Genomic DNA, 23,358 nt, shown 5'->3' with positions numbered 1-23,358 from the left:
TGTTATCCAAATCCATGATAATTCAGGAGGAAGAAACATTCTAGCGCTTTCAAAGATGTGAAAAAACTCTTGAATTTGCAAACTCGTGTCTTCAGGTGGATCATTTAAATTTGTATTAAGATATGAAATTGAAATGGCTCACAATATTTGAAATCAAGTGTTGTTATCAAAGTCCATAAATTGTTGAAATTTCTAAATATAAATTAAAGGGTATATATTTGATCAAACTATTTACAGCATTAGGTCATTGAAAGTTGGAAGAAAATTAACCATGGACTTTCTAAATCAGATTACATATTTAGAGCTTTGAATAGATGTATTTATAACAGGAACTGATTGATTCCATTCCACAGTGGGTATATTGGGAAAAATATATAAGGTTTATATGGGATAAAGCAGTGCCTCCCAATCTTTCTCTTAACACCATTCCATTTAAACAATGAAAATTTCTTTTGTGACCAGAAGTCATTTAGGTAACGTGAAAATATGTGCTACCATAACTTTTTTTGGGGGGGTTAAAAGCTGTCAATAAATGGAATAAATTAAAACTTTTGTTTAACAGCCAAAAACCACCATTAAATCAGTTACCCTACCAAGTAAAAATATTAAACTACTATTCCATCATCAAGCATCTTCGCAAGCCCATTTGTAAGCTTTATGACCCCATATTGGGTAAAGATGATATTGGGCACGGGGCATGAACTTTTTCCTGGTGAAAATTTTACATAGAGTTGGTGTGAATACAGAATGTGTGCTTTTCTCAAAATGTCACTGGCAGGAGAAACTCCACAAGGATAATGATTTTTCTATAGTTTCCTTTTTTTTTGCCAGCCATATTTGAACTGATGTCATAAAAGATGTGTTTTAATTAAGACAGTTGATGAGATCTGTGACAACCTTAGGTGAATGTAAATAATGACTCATTGGGTATGAGACTGAAAGTGGCCTGCAAGACGAATGTCACAGAAATTGAATTGGAATTTTGTATTTCTATTTTTACTGATCACCAAAAAGCTGGAAAGGATAACACAGGCCCCAGACTGTCGTGGATGAGCCCTGAGGTACCAAGACCACTTGAATTTCACAGTTGAGGGGTCTTGCACCATACCAATATCAGGCCCTTGCACAGGTCATTTAAATAAGTATTGCCAGGTACTGAAGAATTTCCAGCCCATAAATTGTATTAGCTTTTACAGGGGTACCACCGTAATGCATCTTCAAGCATAGAATGTGCTGTTTTCTCTGTATCCATATGTATGTTCATATTCTGATCCTGATTGGGCAGCTATGCCTGCTTTGCAACAATGTAACATTGTCACAGACATTCAGTTTGCATCAATAGTTTAGATGCTTGACATATAAATAGCCTGCGTGGTGCCTTGCAAAGTAAACCTCTGCTTCTTTGGATATGTATATGTTGTATCGCAATGTACTTGCTGCAACATTACTCATTGACATCGAGGATGGTGGTTTTTGTTTGGGATTGTTGACTCTTGCTTGGCAAGTTTTTTTTATATAAGATATGATATCTTTGTTAGTCACATGTACATCGAAACACACAATGAAGTGCATCTTTTGCGTAAGAGTGTTCTGGGGGCAGCCCGCAAGTGTCGCCAAACTTCTGGCACCAACAATTTTTGATGTGTTTACTGCCCACAAACTGATCTTTAGTGATGCTTTCGTGTGATGATTCTCAAAGTGTCATTTATTGCAGCCTCTGTGTGCACTATCCAGTGCCAAATGGTGTTGGCTTACCATCTGATTATTGCATGTACCAAGTTAACCTTGTTATTGTTGAATAAGAGTGGGTCAATTTGGCTGCCCAAATGGTTAAACTGAAAGTGTAGGCATGGATGACTGGGCTCAAAAGCTATAGTTCGTAAATCACACAAATAGACACGTTTTAATATGAAAGATAGCATTGAGGCTGAAGGAGAAAGTGATAATGGAAGGGCTCAAACCATGCAATATGCGTGTGTTTGTGTGTGTGTGTGTGTGTAAAAAAACAAGACTCCTGACTGAGAATGGATCAGAAGCATTTGATATGCTAAGGAATCTTCTCATGCTATGCAATGTGAAAGATGTCATGTTTAAAGATGTGTAGAAATTGCAAAATTACCTTAATCCACAACAGTTAGAATGGCTAAATGCTATAAATATGGGACAAGAGCGAGAAGCAGGGTAGATAATTAATGAGTACATTTTTTTTAATGAAAGAACTTTGAATTTCAATTCTGGTGTCTCTTTGATTTGTGTCTTACCAAACAGGTTTGTGTGTTGACTGGTAGATAAGCAAATTCATTCAACGATTTTGAATATATGAAACCTGATGTTTGGACTCGCATGTCAGCCTTCTATGGAAATGGGATTGAAGAATGCCAGCAAATTCCATCTGACACAAGCATCTGGTGTGGATGCAGTACACAGTCGCAGAACTGTAGCCAAGTCTAAGGCCACAAAGTGTACTAATGAGACCAACTTAGCCAGTGGGATGGCCGACACTCATCACATCCTTGTCAGCTTAGGACAGCCAAATGTTTTAGTTACCAAAAAGAGCTCATATTTCAATAGACTGGTGATCCAAGCAATAACAAAAACAAAGTTAGTGGCTCTTCAAAGTGAGGATCTGGAATTGTATAGTATTTATCCCACAAGCAGTAACAATAGCTAATGGACAGAGTTTTGAGTGAAGTTGTTAATTACCAACTAGTGCATTTTCGTATGAATTGATATTGCTTCAGACTATTTAATAATGAATCAAGACACTTACTTTAGCGGGGTCAACTGGATATTGTTAATGGAAGCTACCATCAAACTGAAATTGTTCTCGCATCATTTTCAGAGATGTTCAGGGAAAGGGAGTGCACAGTGTTACACAATGGACAGGGAGTTCATCCATCAATTGTTGTGGGGAATTATGAAAACAGGACAATTTTAATGGGGAAGGACTGGAATGAGATAACTCAGACTAGACTGGAAGAATATTTCTACAACTGATGCTTCAAAGTCACACTTTGACATATTGTAAAGGAGGTCATAGAGTCAAACAGTGGAAATGAGCCCTTTGATCATGCATCTGCCCCAACCATCGAACACCCATTTACACTAATCCTAACATTCTTGCGCCCTCATCAACTTCTCCACCCTCTGTTCTCCTGACACCCAACTATATAAAGTGCAATTTACAGGAGCTACTTAACCTCCCAACTGGCACATCTTTGTTATGTGGGAGCATCTGGGGAAACCCATGCAGTCACTAAAAAAATGCACAAATTCCACACAAGCAGCACTCAAGGTCAGGATGGAACCTAGGTCTCTGGAACTGTGAGGAAGTAGCGATGTTCACTGTGCTAAATGCAACACTATTGTGCTGCCTGATATGTTGAGGACACCTTGGCTGTGCCTATTCACATCAGCCCTATGAAAAACATGGTTATTGCAAGCTGAGTCCAGTCCTGGAGTGAAATTGAGAAGAAACTAGATAGGCCAGAACAAAATGGTGAAATGGTGTCCTTGTGAAAACTGATCAGAGTGAATGGGACTCACCAATAGTTGTGCTTAAGGCAGAAAAAATTGAGTAGTCAGAAGTAGATTACAAAGTCGAACTAAATCAAACTGCGCCAGATGAGCAAATTCTGCTACACGCTTCATGAAACCTGTACAAGGAGTTAGCAGAAACAAAGGTATTTTACAAAACTGGATTTTCCTATTCTGAATCACAATTGACTCAACAAAGATAGTCAGCTATGCCCATCAATCTGTACAAGGGGTCTACTCATTAACAAGATCATCCTGTGGAATGAAGTCTTCAGCCTAGATATTCCAATCCAAGATAGATAACATCTTGTAAGGGGTGTTTTGTTGCTTCTATAACAGAGAAGAATTGTTGATTGCTATGAATGTAAGAGAAGAAAATCTATTTTTGATTTTTCAAGGATATATTCAGCAGGTTAGAAATGAAGTTGAAGTGAAGCAAATTCCTGTTATTGCAATCAGAAATAGTGCACCTTGTTCGGAAAGTTCATGGCAATAACTTGCAACCAGTGGAGGAAAAGGTAGAAGTCATCATCAATGTCTTAACATCTGAAAAATAGCAGAGTTTAGATCATTCTAGCGATGGTTGAATATTCAGTAAAATTCTATCCAGATCTTGTGAACATGCACAAGCCATTGCTTTTACTTGGTGATAAAGGTGGCAAAATAGATGCATATTATGAATATAAGAAAAGATTAACTACTATAGTCCTTCCTGTTCATTACTGTTTTATGTGTGAGCTGAAGTTGGTATGTGATTGTTCATACAATGGTGCAAGTACAATAACAAGTCAAATGATGAACGATGGATAAGAGAATTCCATTCCTGTGTGCACTGTCTTGAAGAGTGAACACAAGTATGCACAAATCAACAAGGAAGTATTTGGAATGGTGTTTGGATTAGCATTAGCTTATACCTTGCAGTTCCTTTACCCAGATTGTAAGCAACAATTATTTAGATGACAAATCAGCCATGCTGTGTTGGCATCAAGGGTACGAAGGTTTGTAATCCTTTCGTCATATGACTAGACTACTGTACATTAGAATTCCAAGCAGATGGTCACTGCAGATGGTCAGACACAAGATGGCATGAAAATTCTGTGCGATCAAAACATCAAATGCAGTTGAGAATTTTCCAGTGACTATGTCTGAAATCACAGACAAGATACAGAAAGGCTCCGTGAATAGGTGTTGAAAGGATGGACAGAATTGGACGAAATGAAGAACTAAAACCATTCCACAATAAGTTTTCTGAGGAGGAGGCTTGCATCAAGTGGGGTCACGGAGTAGTAGTACCTGCTACTTAGGAAATATTTTGGCTGAACTTCACATCAAGCATATAAGGAATAGTAAGGATTAAAGCAAGTGTGAGAATCTTTGTTTATTAATCCTCTCTGATCAGTGACTTTAAATCATTTGCCAAAAAATAATGGCAAATGATTTTTTAAAAAAATGTATTTGCCAAAATTTTTTTTAAAAATTGGCACCAAAATTTCATTTGCAGTCATGGTCATGGCCTTTTTGACCTTTACAGAATACATTAAAGTACTTGTGATTTTATAAACAAACAAATGTCACTTTCCTGATAGTCACTCAGAGTGGATTGAAATGAAAAACACATGGGTTCATGTGCCATTACTGAATGTATTATAGATGAGTCCATCAGTGCTAGTTGTGGCTTACCTGAAGAGATTGTTTCTGATAATAGCCCCTGGTTTTGAGATGCTCTGTTCATAAAGTTTATGGTTGATATCATTCCATTTCATAAACTTGTTCCTGCACTTTGTTTAACTTCAAATGAAGCAGCTAAGAGGTAAGTCAAGCTCTTAAGAAGCAAATACTGCCAGGATATTCAAAACTCAGTATGAAAAATTGCTTGACCAATTTCTTGCTGTAGTACAGAACAATTCCACGCTGTACCTGGGATATTCAGCTGGAGAACTCACACAGCAATTTCTTCACACCATCTATCACCCGATATCTACAGTGTTGAAAGCACTCCCATGACTATTCCACAAAATAATTCAAGAAAGCCAGAAGATCATGTCTACTCAACCACCTCTCCCAGTTGTTCTCCATTTTAGGCAAAGGTCGTTAAGAACAGGTACATGGCAGTCCAGAACAGAGGGGACACACCTCAGCACAATAGGTTGACTTCTATAGAGGAGGGAGTGCCAGAGCTGATGGGTGCTGGGGAGGTGAGCCCTCGTTAGGGGTGAAGGTAACTGAAATTTCTCACCAATACGGCCATATAAATTTCTTATGGGCATGGATATAATGTTGGCCACTTTCTTTCTGGTGTACCACATTGGCTTATATTGGTTTACTTCACCTCTGGTCCGAGGCATCATCAGAAGCAAAATCTATCCTTGATCACCTGGATTTGATTTAACTGTACCTTAGCACACTGGTAAAGCTGTTTTTACTCACTGGAATTGCACCTAAAAGTGAGCTGAACTTGGATAAGCGGCCACCCCAACAGAGACAGAGGTTTATATATGCAGCATGCCCATGTCACAATCCAGCACACCATGTTAAGGAGACAGTACCACATCACTGGGTCTTACATCCACACATATATGTGATTGCACACAATCCAAAATGAATCTTTAATAGAGGCACCATGATCTCAGAAACCATTCCCAGACAAATATCAAAAGGGAGTAGGCTTTTCTCAGAGGTAGGGGGGGAAAGCTCGGAGCTGTAACCTGCTGGCCCCATGAAGCCACTGGAGTTATCTGTAGATTAGGAGGAAATGCTGGCAGTAGTTGCAACATTAAAGGAACACACCATTGCAGCAGTATGGCTGTCGTCACAGAGCTCCAAATCAGATATAGGTACAGCAGGGGAAGAGATTATAGTGGAAAGTCATTTTTGATGAGGCAATACACCTGGCACACTGGGTTGCAGTCAGACAGAAGTTGCATTTGATCAGTTGGGCTGAGCTGGAGGAGTCAGATGAGTGAGTGGCATTTGGAGGGTCTCTTGGGTAGGCACTCTAATTTGCTTGGAGCAATGTCCAAGATGATTATAATTGGATGAGCCCATGTCCACATTCTCTCGGCAGCTGACGTGGAGCCAAGAGAACCTTCCTGGGAATGATTTGTTCTTTTATACCAAGCAATGCTAATGCCAAGGAAACACAATGAAGCAGATTTCTGCCACAATCAAGGCCCTGTCCTGGTCATCTAGAGCTCTGCTAACTGAACTGGCAGCAAGCTGATTCCCAGGGGCAGAACTTGCTGTTCCTCAGAGCATGAGTACAATTGTCAGGGAGCAGTCAGGCAGGTTCGGAAGTGTACGTGTTGGCCTTGGCAGGAAGGCTATGATGATATCTGGGAAAGACCAGATGCATGCCCTGTCTCATGAGAGTGCAATTGGCAGTAAGAGAACTGAGACTCCTGTCCTCTCTCAGGAGGAGAGTCACTGGTCCTTTAGCACTATTCTCATCAGAGCGTCCCAGCCTCCTCCTTCAGACTGCAGGCACACAGGTCCTGCTTCTCCAGACTGCAGGCACACAGGTTGGTACCCTGCAGTATCAAGCAGGTCTATTAAGGGCATAAGTTCACCATGGGCATGTTGAAAGGACATCTGTATTCCAGAGACGAGGAGGTTGGGTGGCAACCATGGTGATAGCACTATAGTGTAAAAAGTGGGTTTCAAAGTTGTATGGAAACCACAAAAACATGAGCCCCTAGTAGTGAGCAGATTTTCATTTATCATTTAAATAAGCTGTCTTTGCACTCAAACATTTTGTTCCATTAAAGGTGATGTTGTTCCATATTTGCAGCTCATTTTGTGTGAAGCCATTTAATTGAACTGGTTGTAGATTCTGCTCCTGCTTTTCATTACTCAGTCATTGCTCTTATCTAACCCAGGTTAGTCAGGTGAAAGAACTGGTGTATTGGGCAGTCAAAGCACAAGGTGAGCAACAACATAAATGGATGAAACTAACTGCGGGAGCATAAAGTCTCTTTCTTGTATGATGCTTGTCCATTCCTTGGATAACCACACAATCATTCAAAGTCTGGCTATTCAAATGTGATCCAGAGTTCAGCCATACTGCAGCTATAAGGTGGCAATAATTGATTTTATTACATTGACTGAAAATTGTGCATGGGATACTGTAGCCGTTAAATTATCCTGTAAGTGTGTGAGTGTTTTCACAGTGACTATGCCTACTATAGCGTCAGAGCGTCTTAAGAAATTGTACAGTCATACAGAATGACACCATGACAAATGTGATCCCATGGACAGGGGTGAACTGAGATGCCTTTGGAAATGCGAGGCTGATTTCAAATTAGGAATTTTACTGAATCAGAAGCCCATGCTGAGCCTGTTTGAGAACTTCCTTTTCATGAAAAATCATTTTTATTGGAAGAATCACAGAAACATAGAGGTTAGAGTTTCAAGAATCTCATGTCTTATGGAATTTCACACATTTAAAAGGAAACTTGGCTGTTCTGTATGATTTTGATGTGGGGTGCCAGTATTCCCCTCTAGCTGGGCAGGACATGAGCAAATGTAGTGTAGGGCAGAGGTTTTCAACCTGTGGTCCGCGGACCCTGGGGGTCCACAGCGGGTTGCCAGGGAGTCCGCGAGCAAGCCAAGAAAAAAATGGAAAAGCGACCTGTTACAAAGATGTAGCTTACTTGCTTGCTCCAGTTTTCCACTATTCAGAAAATCGGCCATATCTATTCTATCTGTTATAGGTGACAATCTTAGAGACTTAGACAGTGTTCTCTTCTGGTAAATTGCTGCTTAATATTCGATTTGTGTAGTCAGAGTAGTCAGTAGTGTTCATTACTCACTACTATTCTGTTGTGCACTGTAGTGTTAGCGAGACTGAGTGACGTTATTGGTGTGCCTTAATAATATTGCTTACTTACCGTGCATTTACGCCACAGTGATGTCACTGTTAAATGAAAAGTGCGCAAGTGTGTAAATTTTAGATTAGTTTTGATAATTTTGTTTATCAGTAATAGTAATTAAACTGTCCAGCGTGTATTGCTGAGTATGGAGAGATTTCTGAAGAGAAAAGCTGACCAGAAACTGGAAGATTCTGATGACGAAGGGCATAAAGGTGACCAAAAGAGAAAACAACGCAAGTACGATCCAGAATACATTTCTTGTGGCTTCATCGCAGTGGGGACAAATGTGGACCAACTTCTCTGTGTTGTGTTTGCAAATACTGTCCAACGATGCAATGAAACCAGCGAAATTGAAGCACTGTTTGACAACAGTGCATCCAGATATTGCCAGTAAGCTGAAGGAATATTTTGAGCGGCAAAAGGAGCTGTACCTCAAGCAGAAAGGCAAAACGACAGCCTGCGCCGCTGTAAATGAGAAGGCTCTTCGCGCATCATATTTGGTAGCATTACGAATGGCACGTTCCAGAAAGCCCCACACAATTGGAGAAGAGCTTATACTGCCTGCAGCAGTAGATATGTGCGAAGTTGTACGGGGAAAAGAATCCAGTCAAAAACTGAAAGCCATTCCACTGTCTGATAACACAGTAAGCAGAAGAATTGGCGATATGGCGGAAGATGTACAGAGCCAACTGACAGCACGTCTTCAGCAAGTCAGATCTGCGATTCAGCTCGATGAAAGTACTGATGTTGCCAGTGCTGCGTAGTTGTTGGTTTATGTTCAATATTGCTGGGAAGGAGAGGCTTTGGAAGACTTTTTGTTTTGCAAGGCATTCCCAGGGCATACAACTGGTGAAGAACTTTTTTGTGTGCTTGACACTTTTTTTGTACAATTGGCATGGACGCAGTGTATTGGAGTATGCACGGATGGTGCTGCCGCAATGACAGGACGGAAGTTGGGTCTCGTCGCACGAGTGAAAGAAGTAGCTCCTCCTGTAGCAGCAACCCACTGCATGATTCACTGTAAGGCTTTGGCTGCAAAGGATATGGATGAAAATCTTGCGGATGTGTTTTCCATGTACATTAAAATCGTTAACTTTACCAAAGCCAGACCGCTCAATCATTGTTTGTTTGAAAACGTATGCTGTGAAATGGAAGCTGAGCATAAGCATTTGTTGCTACATACAGAAGTCATATGGCTGTCACGAGGCTGCGTTGTGCAGCGTGTATATGAATTGCGAGATGAACTGCTCATTTTTCTAAATGAGCATAACGGATCATTGGTACAGTTCTTGACAGATGAGATGTGGGTTGCCAGATTAACTTATCTTGCAGATATTTTCAACATTTTGAACAGCTTAAATTTATCATTGCAAGGACCTGGCTCAAATGTTCTGAAAATGCATGACAAAGTCAATGCCTTCCAGAAAAACCCCGTATCTGGAAGTGAAGACGTGAGCAAGGTGTCTATGATATGTTTCCGTTGCTGGCTGACTTTCTGACAGTGAACGAGACTAAAACAGAGGCCATTGAGAGCACTGTTTTGAACCATATTCAACAGCTGTCACATTATTTCCATGAGTATTTCGGCGACGATGACACAAGCGTGTTTGATTGGATTCGAAATCCGTTTGAATGCATGCTTACTGATTTAACTGGATGTGAACAAGAAGAATTGGCTGAACTGTCATCTGACAGGACTTTGCGCTTGCAGTTCAACCGAATGTCACTGTTGTCGTTCTGGATAGCATATTCCCAGGAGTATTCACTGCTGTCCGGCAAAGCCGTCGATGTTCTGTTACCATTTGCAACTACTCACTTGTGCGAAATAGCATTTTCTGCAGACACTGCCATGAAAACCAAATACAGATCAAGACTGAATATTGAGGATGACATACACGTGTGTTTGTCGCACATACCACCACGTTTTGACAAACACTGCAGTGCAAAACAGGCACAACCTTCACATTGAACTGAACACTGAGACACCGCTGGTAATTATCGGTGATTGAAGTAGTCACTATTTCAATAGGGCCTATGGGCAGTAATTTAAGTGTTGTATGCATGAATTATGGATTGTTTGATTTTGTGGGCTTTGGGGGTCTGCCATCTAACAAGGACATGTTCTTGGGGTGAAAAAGGTTGAAAACCACTGGTGTAGGACCCCGTTTTCTCAATTATTATTGTCATTATTATTACATGCAGTCTAAGCAAGATACTTCCATGACCACCAGCCTGAACCTCTAATCCTCCCTGCTCTGCTACTGATACTCATGCTGAATAGATCTGTTTTACTTCTGGTCACCCATGTGGTCGGATCAGGCCCATCTGGAATGGTAGAGCTCACCCAGTGTTTGGCTGAGAGGAGAAGCTGGGGAGAGATGGAGATCAGGAGGGTAGGAGAGGATGGGGATACAGAGGGCAAAGAAGGAGTGGAAGTTGGGAGGGGTGGAAAGAGATTGGGAGAGCTGGGGGAAGGCTGGGGGGCTGAGCAGAGAGTGGAGCACAGGAGGGATTGGGAAAAGACTGGAAATTAGGAGAATAGGGGAGAGGTGGGCCCAGGTGAGAGGTTGGATCTGGAGAGGGCTGGGAGTGACTCGAAATTGAGAGATTGGGGAGAGACAGCAGCTCAGAAGAGCAGGAGAGAGACTGGTTAATGAGTGGTGGGTAGAGGTGAGAGATTAGGATTGGTGGGACGAGATTGGAGACCAGTGTGGCTAGAAATTGAAAGATTTGGGGAGACTGGAACTTGGGAGAAGAGGAGAGGTATTAAATAGTGGGAGACATGGGGAAAGGTTAGAGATTCATATAGGCGGGGAAACACTGCAGACCAGTATGGCTGGGGAGGAATTGGAGATTTGGAAGACTGCAGGGAGACAGGGCATTGGGAATGATGGGGAGGGAACTAGAATTCAGGACTGGTAGGGAAAGCTAAAATTCAGAAGGGCTAGTGAGAGATTGGAGACTAGGAAGGCAGGGAGATGATGGTGATTGGGAGATCTGAGTTTCAGGTCAAATCTGCTTCCACAAAATGGGCACGGATATGTCTCTCACCTTTCAACAAAGGGTACTGATAAAACTGATGGTTGCTGGTCATCCACCAGAGGAAGGGTTGGCAGACAGCATTGGTCCACTGAGCACTTTGAGGAGTACAGTGGTACATCAAGATCTCTGGCAAATATTGCTGGGGAATTGGGAGATTGGCAGAGGACCACAAGCAGGAACCCAGGTTGTTCCAAGCAAATTGCAATTAGAAAAGGCCATGAATATCAATAGTTATGGATATAATTGTTGGACATTGGGAATAGAGATACAGGTGAGTGAAACACTGCATAAATGCAACCAGTTCCTTATTCTTGGGACACAGTATTGCTAACCCTACTAGAAATTGATTATTTCTGTTTGAAACATGTTGTTGCTTAGATGCAGTATTGTGTTCCATTTACAGAGGCTTTGTGAAACTGATTGTCAACCTATTATGTTAGCATTCTAAGCTGAATAGATATTTAGCAGAAAAATACTGTAGTGCTGCAAATCTAAAATAAAACAAACAGAAGATGTTGGAGACACAAGAAAGACGGGAGAAAAATAGAATTAATGTTCAGGTCAATGACCTTTTGTCATATCTGGGAAAAGTTAGAAATGAAACAAGTTGAAATTACAGAGAAATGATGGAAAGAATAAAAACATTAGTGATGGGGTGGAGATTTAATACACAAGTGGTGGTGGTACCAGCTGAAGCAGGGCAGTATAGGCATGCCTGGAGAGTGTATAAATAGGAGATAAATAATATCGGAAATAAGCAGAAGTGAAAAAGAATTATTGTTAGGAATACAAGATCCAAGAGTGGAATGGCCGTTTGTTTGAAAATGTTGAATTCAATGTTCAGTCCAGAGGCTCCAATCCAAGTCAGAAGATGGGACGTTATTGCTTGTTCTATGTTGAGCTTTGTTGGAACAATTTGTTGAGCTTACATTGAACTTCGTTGGCTTCTTACACTGTTTCACTGAAGCTCTTGTTGCAACGTAACGCTGAGGATGAGAAATGAAGTGATTGTTTCATCCTGCTATTTATAGATGAGAAAGTCTGTACTTATCTGAAGATAAGGAACTTCCTGGAAATAATTTATAGTTGCAGAATGGTTGCAGTTATTGTTTGTATTACATAGACTGATTACTGATCATGAGATACTGTAATAGCTTGAATTACCGTATGTGTGAGTCATTTTATAGTGAGTGTACAGTAGGATGTGGATGTAATGGGGCTTATCAGAGCCTTTTCAGGATCAAATGCTGCTTCACCACGTCCAGAAAAGTGTACTCTTAAAGGAAACATGGCACATGTGCCCTGGTGTTGAGGAACTGGACTGAGTGGCTCATCATCATTATTCCCTCTTCCTCCATTTCTTCTGACCTTTCTAATGAGGGTCTTCACCCTGGTGCTCCATGGCTTTGATACTGGCCCTTCCCTTGCTCCATTTCGGCACTCAATGGCTAATCTCATCTGATTAATTACACTGTGCATAGAAGACTAGAGCAGTGTAAGAGACGCTGTCTGCTGAGCACTGCAGAGTACCACCAGAATGGTGCAGACAGTGAGATCACATGTTCAGTATTCTGCTGTGGTTCCCACTAACTCCAGGCAGTGGCACAGCTGCCATTGCTCAGCTGGGTGTGTTTGGAGCTCTGACTGAGTGGGCAGTAAGGAGCAAGGGGTGTGCCTTGTTCCCTTAAATCCATCCCTGGGGGCAGTGTGGCCTCTGAAATGGGCAGCAGCTGGGTCTGGCTTAGAATGAATGAGTTATGGGAGCTACCAGCATTGACCATTAGAAAGGTCCTCTGGTTCTCTGCTAACCAAGGGTTGAGAGAATCCACTTCCTCTTTGTCAATGGGTAACTGTGGGCTGTGAATGGCTGCATGTGTTCAGTGAGTGAGTGCCTGCACTTTAGGGAAGCCTTCAAAGGCAACGAATGCCCATGCCCAGCCTGCCCCCTACAGTGGGCTGAAGGGGAAGCAGATGGAGTCTCCTTCTGGAGCGGAGCAAGTCCATGAACTGCCTCCTGCAGTGATGAGCACCAAACCACAATGCGTACCATTTAATTGCAGATGCAGACTGGGATGATCCTGAGACTAAGTTGAAAGTGAAGGTGACCTTGACTTTGGCCAGACAGAAATTCGGGCACCTGTGTGAGCTAGTACTTGAGGTTTTGTGAGGTCTCAGTGCTGACCACCTATTGGAAGCATGACCTGTAGACATTCCTCCTCTGAGAAGTCAAGGGAAGAGCTTGGCGCCCTGTGAATGAAAATCAAAACAAAACTGCAGATGCTGTTATTTATTTCTGACTCCTTGTGAAGCTTCGTAAATAAGGTCTTTAATGCTGAACCCATCTACGCTCCTGCAGATCCCCCGGGTGCTTGTAGTACCTGGGAAGTGTCTCTTGCAGGTCTATGTCATCCATGAAGAAGAGTGTGGTTCTAGACAGATGCCCATTGTAAGTTATTTGTGCTTGCAGTAAAATGGTTCAACATAAAAGGTTCCATCCTGTGTGAGCAACATACAGAGTAAGCTGTGAGTATGTGGAGTGGTGTGTAGCGGTCTAGCGATGAACGCAGGTATAGTGTGATTGGCCCCTTGCGTTATATTGTTTCAGAGCTCTCTATATTACTCAAAGCTGGTCGTTCTGTAATTGACAGCAACTGATGCTTTTCAGGCATATGCGGTTGAAAATTCTGCCAGTAACAAATTTTCAGCATTGAAAAACAGAGCAGGCAAGCATGAAATTCTTGCCCAAAAATAAGCATAAGATGTTAGTGACAGGCACTCAAAGTGTAAACAAAATTGTTCTGCTTCAACATGATTTTCAACTTCCAATGACTGTTTTTATCAGCATTGTAAAGATGAATTTCTAAGCTGCTGTGTCTCAACATAATTAATGAAAACATTACAATTATTAAACTGGAATGTCGTCTAGCAACTTTGTTGTTTAGAGTTGATGGAGTTGTTCTTGAATGTTACTTCCCAATCAAAGCAAAACTATGTTCCAGCAGATAAACAACATGATTGAAACTTGCTGACGGTGAATTTTAAAATCTTGTGATTCCTCAAGTGGAACATTCAAAATCCATTAAAGTAATTCAGTCTGAGTTCTTACGAACATAAGAGGTAAAAACAGGAATAGGCCATTTGGTCCTTTGTGCCTGCTCCACCATTCAATACAATCATGGCTGATCTTTTACCTTGGTACCAATTTTCTGTGCTAATCCTGTATACCTTGATACCCTTAATATCAAAAAATCTTTAAACGTTAACAAAGTTCTATCTGGCCACTTCTTTGAATCTCCTCAATTGCTACAACACCTCCTCACTTTGAACTGTATTTCGCTCAGAACGTACCCTTTAGAGAAATGCTATTCCCAATCCAAGCATAATTACACTTTTATAATCATAACTCTGATGCTGTTGACCCTCCATTCACCAAAGTAACTCTGCAACAACTTTCTGTCTGGAAAAAAAAAACCTTCAATATCACCAAGATCAGAACTGGGAAAGAGAGAAATCGTGTTGAAGTATTTCCAGACTTCTCTGCATAAAGAATGCTTTTCTGAACTGTTCACCCTCATCTAGCTTTCTGTTTGGAAAATTACATTCTTCCATTTCTTATTTCAATCTGCTTGTTTAATTGCTTCTTTTGTTTTCCTTTATATGCCAGGATGATCTTTCAAATATTTTAAAAAAACACAATGGAAGTAAGAACTTTCGGGAATTTCCAGGTAACCTGTATTCCTGGAATTACTTGCCTGTGAGCTTCCTCTTTTTGAAGAAGCTGGAATGCAGTCTGGAGAATTAGCATTATGACTGGTATATAATCACTTTGATCACAAGACTACAGCAGTTTTTTATGGCATGGTTCTCTTTAGAAGTATATAAGACATGTTTTACTTTAATTGTAATCAATATTCTACTCGCTTTATATGCTTGGTAGTATAGCTCAATTATTAGATTTTTTTGATAAGAAAATTAAAAAAAGACTGCATGTGCTTTTATTTCAGACGTTCAGCATAAAATACTGCTAACACTCAGCAGGTCAGGCAGCATCTGTGGCAAGAGCAAATACATTGACCTGAAGTGATAACTTTGTCTCACTTTTTTCATCAGGTTAATTTTCTTTTGTATTTCAATGATTACGCAACTTCACTGTGATTGGATGGGAGGAGAGAGAGTGGTGGAATTGTTTTCTCTTGCCTCCATGTTTTCTTTATTTGTATAGGAGGTGCATTGAAAGAATGGTTGTTATGATTGTTCCTTCAACAACTATACTGGCATTACTGAACGACTCAATGATTGTGCCCTGATTGATGGATTACTTTCTGGTGTTTATTGGTAAATACAAATCAGGTGTTATTGTGTTTATGTTTGCATATCACTTCTTTGTTCTGTTTCATATTTAAATCACATTTCACTTTTAGATACTAAATTTCTGAACCTCAGTCATCAGCAATTCAGAATAATAGGGACAGATGAAAATTGGAAGCATGTCCAGAAGAGCTTTTAGACACAGGATGTAGTTAGACCAATGAGGGAAGGAGCACCTTGTCTTGGGGAATGTAACCGTTCAGGCAGGGGGAGTGTCAGTGGGGAGTATTTTGGAGAGTGACCATAACTTCACATATTTCAAAGTGGTCGTGGAAAAAGATAGGGGTAGACTAGGAATAAAGTCTTAAGTTGGGGGGTGGGGTGGGGACCAAGTTCATTAAAGTAAGACAGGAACTGGTAAAGGTAGGCTGGGAGCATTCAAAGGAGAAATAACAGAAGTTCAGGGCTAATATGTCCCTGTAAGAGTGAAAGCCAAGGGTAACACATACAGGGAACCCTGGATGTTGAGGGCTATTGGGGATTGGATAAAGAGAAAAAAGGAGGCATATAGCAGGTATAGAAAACTGAAGATGGGTGAGGCCCATTAAGAGTATAAAAAATGTAGGGAGATCTTAAAGAAATTAGAAAGGCAAAGAGGGGTCATGAAATCTAACTGGCAGACAGGATTAAGGTAAATCCAGAAGTGTGTTATAAGTATATTAAGGATAAAAGAATACCAGGGAAAGAGTAGGCCCATAAAGGACAACAGGGGCAATCTGCACATAGAGCCAAAAGGGATAGGTGAGGTCTTAAATGAATACTTTTCATCACTATTCACAAAGGAAACTCACTTTGTAATTGCAGAACTCAGTGAAGGGGAAGGTGAAATTCAAGTGCAAGTCTCCATAAATAAAGAAGTACTCAAATGCCTTAGTGGGCTCAAAGGTGGATAAATCCCCAGGGCCAGATGAACTTTATCCCATGCTGCTATGGGAGGCAGGGAAGAGATTTCTGGGCTCTGACTGAGATTTTTAAATCTTTGCCGACCCCCAAGTAAAGTACCAGATGACGGCAAATGTGTCTCCCTTTTCAAGGTAGCAGAGAAAAGCCTGGCAATTATAGATCTATGAGCCTAACATCAGTAGCAGGGACATTATTGGGGGAAAAAAGTTCTGATGAACAGGATTAATGATGACTTGGAAAGGCAGGGACTAATTAGGGATAGCCAGCATGGGTTTGTCAAGGGAAGATCCTGACTGGGATCCAGGGAAAGTTGGAAAATTGGATCCAAAATTGGCTTGGCATTAGGAGACAGAGGGTGATGACACAGGATGATTTTTGTGATTGGATGTCTGTGACTAGTGGTGTTCCATGGGGATTGGTGTTTGTAATATATGTGAATGATTTGGATGTGGATGTAGGTGGCATGATCAGTAAGTTCAGAGATTCTCCAAGATTGGTGGAGTTGTTGACAGTGTAGCAGACAGGCAGGCACTGGGTGATATCGATGTGTTGTTGAAATGGCCTGAGAAAGGGCAGATGGATTTAATACAAATAAGTGTGAGGTGATGCATTTTGGGAGTACTAATGAGGCTAGAACTTGGGTCAGGTTCTTGTGAAGATTGAATAACAGAGGCACCTTGGTTTGCAAGTCCAAAGGTTCTTGAGGTGTCAGTGCAGGTAGATTACATGGTTAAGAAGGCATATAGGATGTGGACCTTCATAAGTTGGGGCATTGAACATAAGAGCATGGAGGTTATGCTGCAACTTTAGAGAACATTGGTCAGACCTCAGCTGAAGTACTGTTTGCAGTTCTGGTCACTACATAATAGGAAGGATTTGACAGCACTGGAGGAGGTTCAGAGGAGATTCACCAGAGTATTGACTGGGGTGGAACATTTTAGTTAGGAGGAGAGACTGGGGAGTCTCTTCTGTTTTTCCTGGAGCAGAGGAGGTTGAGAGGGGACACAATTAAAGTACTTAAAATTATGAGGGGGTATAGATAAGTTAGACTGCAGGAATCTTTTCCACTTGCTGCTTAATATATCCTTGTAAGATAACTATTTTATTCTTTGAATCACATCAGTAAACCTTATCTGTATGCCTCCATACATCATACTCAAGGCTCTGGTGTGGGCTCTCCAAAATCTTTGGCAATTCTAATAAAACTTACCTACTCTTGTACACTCCATCCCCTTTGCAACAAATACCAACATACCATTTGTCTTCTTAATTGCCTGCTGTACCTGCATATTAACATTCTGTGTCTTTGTTCAAGGATACCAAGATCTCTCTAACCACTAGCACTCATTAGTCTCACACAGTATAGGTAATATTCTGCTTTGCAGTTTTATAGTTACTTCAGTACATGCAATTGTTACACACTCCTCACTGTACAGTAAAAATGTAGTTACAATCGGCAGGACATTTTTTTAATCTGCTCTCACTCTGTATGCATTACTAGGGCTTCCTCTGCACTTCCATCCTAGTAAGGAAGGCAGAACTGGAGCCAACAAAAGAATTTCCTGGGTAATGAGATTAATTACCATTTGTAATATCTGGTGATCAATTTTAAAATGATTAGTAAAGCTTAGTTATGATGCTCTACAATTTTGAATGTGGCTTAATATTGATAGATTTCTCCTCCTCATCTTTATTTGTTTATATTAAACATCAAAATGAAAAACAAAAATGAAAAGCAACATCTCCAAGTTAGCTGGTCATTAGGAGAGGTGTCTTTGATGCATCATTCAATCCACAGACTTCCAAGTTCCAAAAATCATTTGAACATTCATGTCATGGGATAACTGTGGTCATGAAACATTCCAAAACTGTACACTGTGTGTTTTAAATAAGTTGAACACAATAAACATGTCTATAAACCTATATTTGAAAGAGATCCTTTTTGATCCATTACCCAGGGGACTGCTCGCCAGCCTAGAAATCATTGGCCAAGATTTTGTTATTAACAAATGAATGATTCTCTCCAGTTATTGTCAAACTTAAAAAATGCAATCACAATTAAAATCTGAAGGTACAGATCTCCACTCTTGTAAAGATTTTCAGCACCAAAGAGATAGTAATGAATTCTTACCACTGCTAAGAATTAACTTACACAAGAATGAATAAGCACCAAACTTTTTGGATGAGCTCAGTGTACATCTATGAGATAAGTACTGAAAGTTTGCATTGTTCCATTTATTTCAATGCTGAACCTTCAGTAAAAGAGCAGAGATGTTTGGACACAACCTTTCCATTGTTATTCGTGCATTTGCATCCATCAGAAATTTAATGTCCGATATTGAGTGTTCCTTAATGGTGAGTGTTCATTGCCCCCACTGTAACCTTTCCAGCCAATGTCTTCAGAAGGGGGACTATCTGTGGGGAAAAAAAATATTACAAAATCTGCAGAGTTATACATTTAAATGTGTACCAACAATTTGAAGAAAAGGGGACATGGAAAATTAACAGATGAATGGGTACATGAATTTTGATTTAAAATCTTACAAACGTCCATACAGTGTGCTTTGAAATCCTATTCTAGTTCAAATGCCCATTAGTTCCCTTCATTTATTATCCTGATACTTAACTGTTCCTGTTCACCTTATACTTTAATTGAGAATACCACCATTGTTGCAGCTCTTTCACAACTCATTGCTATCAAATGTTTAACAAGAATATTTGATTGGTTACTAACTTCAAGTGTTTACAACAATTTCCATTGCAGTTATTTCTGAATCAGTAATTAGAATGTTCTCTCATTCTTCCATACAAGCCCAGTCTATCTAATCTCTCCTCATCTGACAATCCTGCTATTCCAAGACTCAGTCTGGTGAACTCTCGTTGCACTCCCTCAATGGTGGGTATATCCTTAGGAAATTACACCTATGTTTTAGCCTCCCCTCCGCTTCGTCCACTTTCCCCCTCTTCCGCCCACACCTACAATCCCTTCTGATGGTTTGTCCTACTTTGGTGGAACTCCCTTCAATCTTCAAATTGTATTTAATTCCCAGAGGAAATTCTGGAATTCCAGCGGGTCTCCTCCCTCCCTATCCAATTGCTGGATGCAACTTCCTTCAACATAGTATTTCATATGGTAGACATTTTTCAGTTCCTGTGATCTGTTCCAAAACAACACTTAAGAAATGATCAAAAACATTGATAGTTGCAAGATCAGCTACGGAAGTAATCCAACAATTAACTCATAATTGTTATGCTTGTAAATGGTGCTGATGGGAATTGACTATTCTGAATATTGACTAAAGGTGGGGAACTGGAAACCAGAAATGGTAGTTTCAAATCTGATGAATAAGTAATAAAACAGGTTTTATGATGCAGGTGTCAGCCAAAGTTTTGACAGGACACTTACTCAAGGGGTATTTCATCAGCCTTCACAATGGTAGTGGTAATTTAATCTATACATGTAAATTCATTCCAGCGACTCACAGAGGAACTCATAATCACTTCACACCTAGCTATGTGTTTGGCTTGACCTTAAATTCTTCAACTTACTTCAAGGCAAAGTGAGGTCACATGCAGTGTGAATTATGAAAAGTAGAAATATTCTGACATGTGTATTACATATATCTTTCCTGATATCCAATTACCAAGGTTATAACTGCCAAAATACCAGGGCCTGGATATTCAACTCTGAAGCATTCAGCTCTATGCATTTCAAACTGAAACAAGGAGGAAACTTGATTGATAAACAAAGTGAAGCTTAGAATCATTCCCTTCTGTGCAGATAATGTGAATGCATAAAGGACACTACACCCAGCTGGGCAATGTTTGCCACCATTACTACCACATTGATTCTGCAAATGCAGCTCATGTGAAGTTATGCTAGGAAATGGGATTACAGTTTGTGGTGGAATACAACTCTATTGCTGCTGGAGGCACACAGTGACTCATGGATGCCTAAGTTTGAGCTGCCAGATCTGATCTGATGAATGAACAGTGCATACAATGGTGGCCAAGATGACACAGGAATGTGGCATCTGGGCCTTCATTGTATGAACAACTCATTGCGTGCACAGCAGTCCAAAAATGTGGTGAAACAATGCTTTCAGTGTCTCATCTGCTTGGGAAGAGCATCGCATTGTAGATCAGAGTAGGTATCAAAGAATTGTGGTGGTTTGCTGCAGCTTTGTGGTCTTGCCGTCAAGAGTAGAATGTATTTGTTACAGCCAGATGGAGAGGATTTGAGGAGAAGGAGGAGGAGAAAAGGAGAAAGTAACTTGAGCAGCCCCTTTCTGGATAGATATTCCGTTAACAACTCATTCGCCTGTAATGCCAGTAGATATGACTTTAATTCATCAAGAGTAACACACCTTGCCTTCTCTCTTTTGCTGAACATCGAAACCTCTCCCAGGCCTCAATGTAAAAATAAAAGTGAACACAATTTAAATATTATTCTCTCAAAGCCCATCCTTGGTTGCTGATCCATTCTCCTTGGCTTCGGAAATTTATTTCCATTGAATTTAATGGAACTTTATTTTGGTGGCAGATTGTGCCACATTATTGTGACAATACATATGTGTGTCATTAACTAAGGATGAATTTCTGGCCATTTGTTTCTAATATTTCATTACGATATAGAAGGAGGGCAGTGAGCCCATGGATTCAATGCTGGCTCTCCGATCAATCTCATTCTCCCAATTACTTTCCAGTAATCTATTCTCTCCCACATGTCGATCAACTCCATCCTGGTTTTCCTACCACTCACCTACACTAAGGCAGACTTGATAGCACCTAATTATCCTACCAATTGGCATGTCTACCTTGTTTGACTTTGCACCTTATTGTCTACCTGCAATGCACTTCCTAGTAGCTGTGACACTTTACTCTGTATTCTGTTATTGTTTTTACCCTGTACTACCTCAATGCACTGTAATGAATTGATCTGTACGAATGGTATGCAAGACAAGTTTTTCACTGTACCTCGGTACAAGTGACAACAATAAATCAATACCAATGTCTTTTGGGACGAAGGAAGAAACTGGAGCTCGCAGATGAAACCCATGCAGTCACATGGAGAACGTGTAAGCTCCACACAGACAGCACTGGAAGCCAATAACGAATCTGGGTCACTGGAGCACTACCTGCCATGTCACTGTGCCGCCCCTTTACAATGCTACCCTGTTGGTTGCAGCAAAGTGGAAGGTTGCTGACTTTCAGTGGGAACTGCAGTTGGCCTCCATAACCAATCATGTAGAATAAAACAGAAAATGCTGGAATGCTACAGGTCAAGCAGCATCTGTGGAAACAAACAGTTAACGTTTCAGGTCTGAGACCCTTTATCAGAACTGAGAAAAAGAGAAACAAGTTAGTTTAGATAGCAGAGAAGGTAGGAATGGGCAGTGGGAAAGACAAAGGAAATTTCTCTTGATACGGTGAAATGACATGTCTGTTAAGGTGCAGTGAAACTCCTTTGTACAATGTGTTGCTAATGTTGTAAAGTAGAGTCTATCCGACTGGAAGCTGCCTGGGGAAAGACGGAATGCGGGCAAAATGGCCGTCCTGCTTCAAACAGAAGGAAAGACCAAGTTCTCCAAAGTTGGAGAATTCCATATCACATAGACTGTCAGCATTGGACTATCTTGGAATGAGTGGTGTGAGTTTTGGCTGTCTTACTGTCAGGCAAAAACACATGTACTGAAGGAAGTGGCAAGCATTGGAAGGTGATAGCTGTCTTCCTGAGAAAGGATAAAAGCTTTGTTCTCTGGGGAACTATGATCATTGCCCCACGATATCAATTCAGCAATCCCATTAGTCTGGTTGGGGGCAGATGACTGAACAGCAGTGATGCCTTCCCACATCCTTGACACACTGTAGTCCACAGTCATAGTGGTAAAAGTACACAACCACAGTACTAGCTGGTTACTGTTTCTGCACTGGAACCAACCAAATCAGTCATCTTGCATTTCACCACAGTCATGTCCACATATGTCCAAATGATGCTACATACCATTTTTGTGCTGCAAAGGATGTGTTTCAAGCAATGTGCAAAGCCTTGTGATAAGCTAAGTGCTCTATACTCCTTGACATTGACATAAACTTACTGCCAGTTCACCAGGCATTTTACTGTGCATACCTAGTATTATCTTCAGTGGTTTTTCCTACCAAAACCTCACCTGCTTGCTCAGAAGTAGAACTTGTATGTGACCTTGCTCTCTGGTGAATTGGAATCAGCGTTATCATTTGTCCTGGTCGCAGTCCACAGATCATGTGCAGATCCTCGCTCCGTTAACCTTTAAATTACATGGAACAGTTTTATCTAAACCGATGTCAACAAGTCATAGAGTCATAACGCCATACAGCATGGAAACCAGTTCCACAGATCATTGAGCACTTATCAAGACTATTTTCCAGGACTTAGCCCATATACTTGCATGTCACGGTGTATTAATTATTCTTAAATGTTGTAAAAGCATTTGCATCAATCGCCCTCTCAGGAAGTCCCTTCCAGATTTCAACCACTGTCTGGAAGTGCGAAATTGGGTTATGGTTTGTCCTTAACATCACTTTATTTTCCCTGGCCAGAATACAGTACATTGTTATCTAAGAATGGTCCCACTGTGCTGTGTTGCCTAGCAGAGAGAGG

At 40.7% G+C, this 23,358-nt stretch overlaps 1 protein-coding gene across 3 annotated transcripts in view; it reads left to right on the top strand.

Moving 5' to 3' along the window:
- Window positions 1–23,358, top strand: part of LOC127580841 (ladinin-1-like) — a 100,607-nt gene that overhangs the window by 405 nt on the left and 76,844 nt on the right. The window lies entirely within an intron of this gene.

Source organism: Pristis pectinata, chromosome 20 (assembly GCF_009764475.1).
Source record: "Pristis pectinata isolate sPriPec2 chromosome 20, sPriPec2.1.pri, whole genome shotgun sequence".
Lineage (NCBI taxonomy): Eukaryota > Metazoa > Chordata > Chondrichthyes > Rhinopristiformes > Pristidae > Pristis > Pristis pectinata.
Note: the sequence above shows the minus strand (reverse complement) of the source record. Positions and strands in the feature narration are given on the sequence as shown.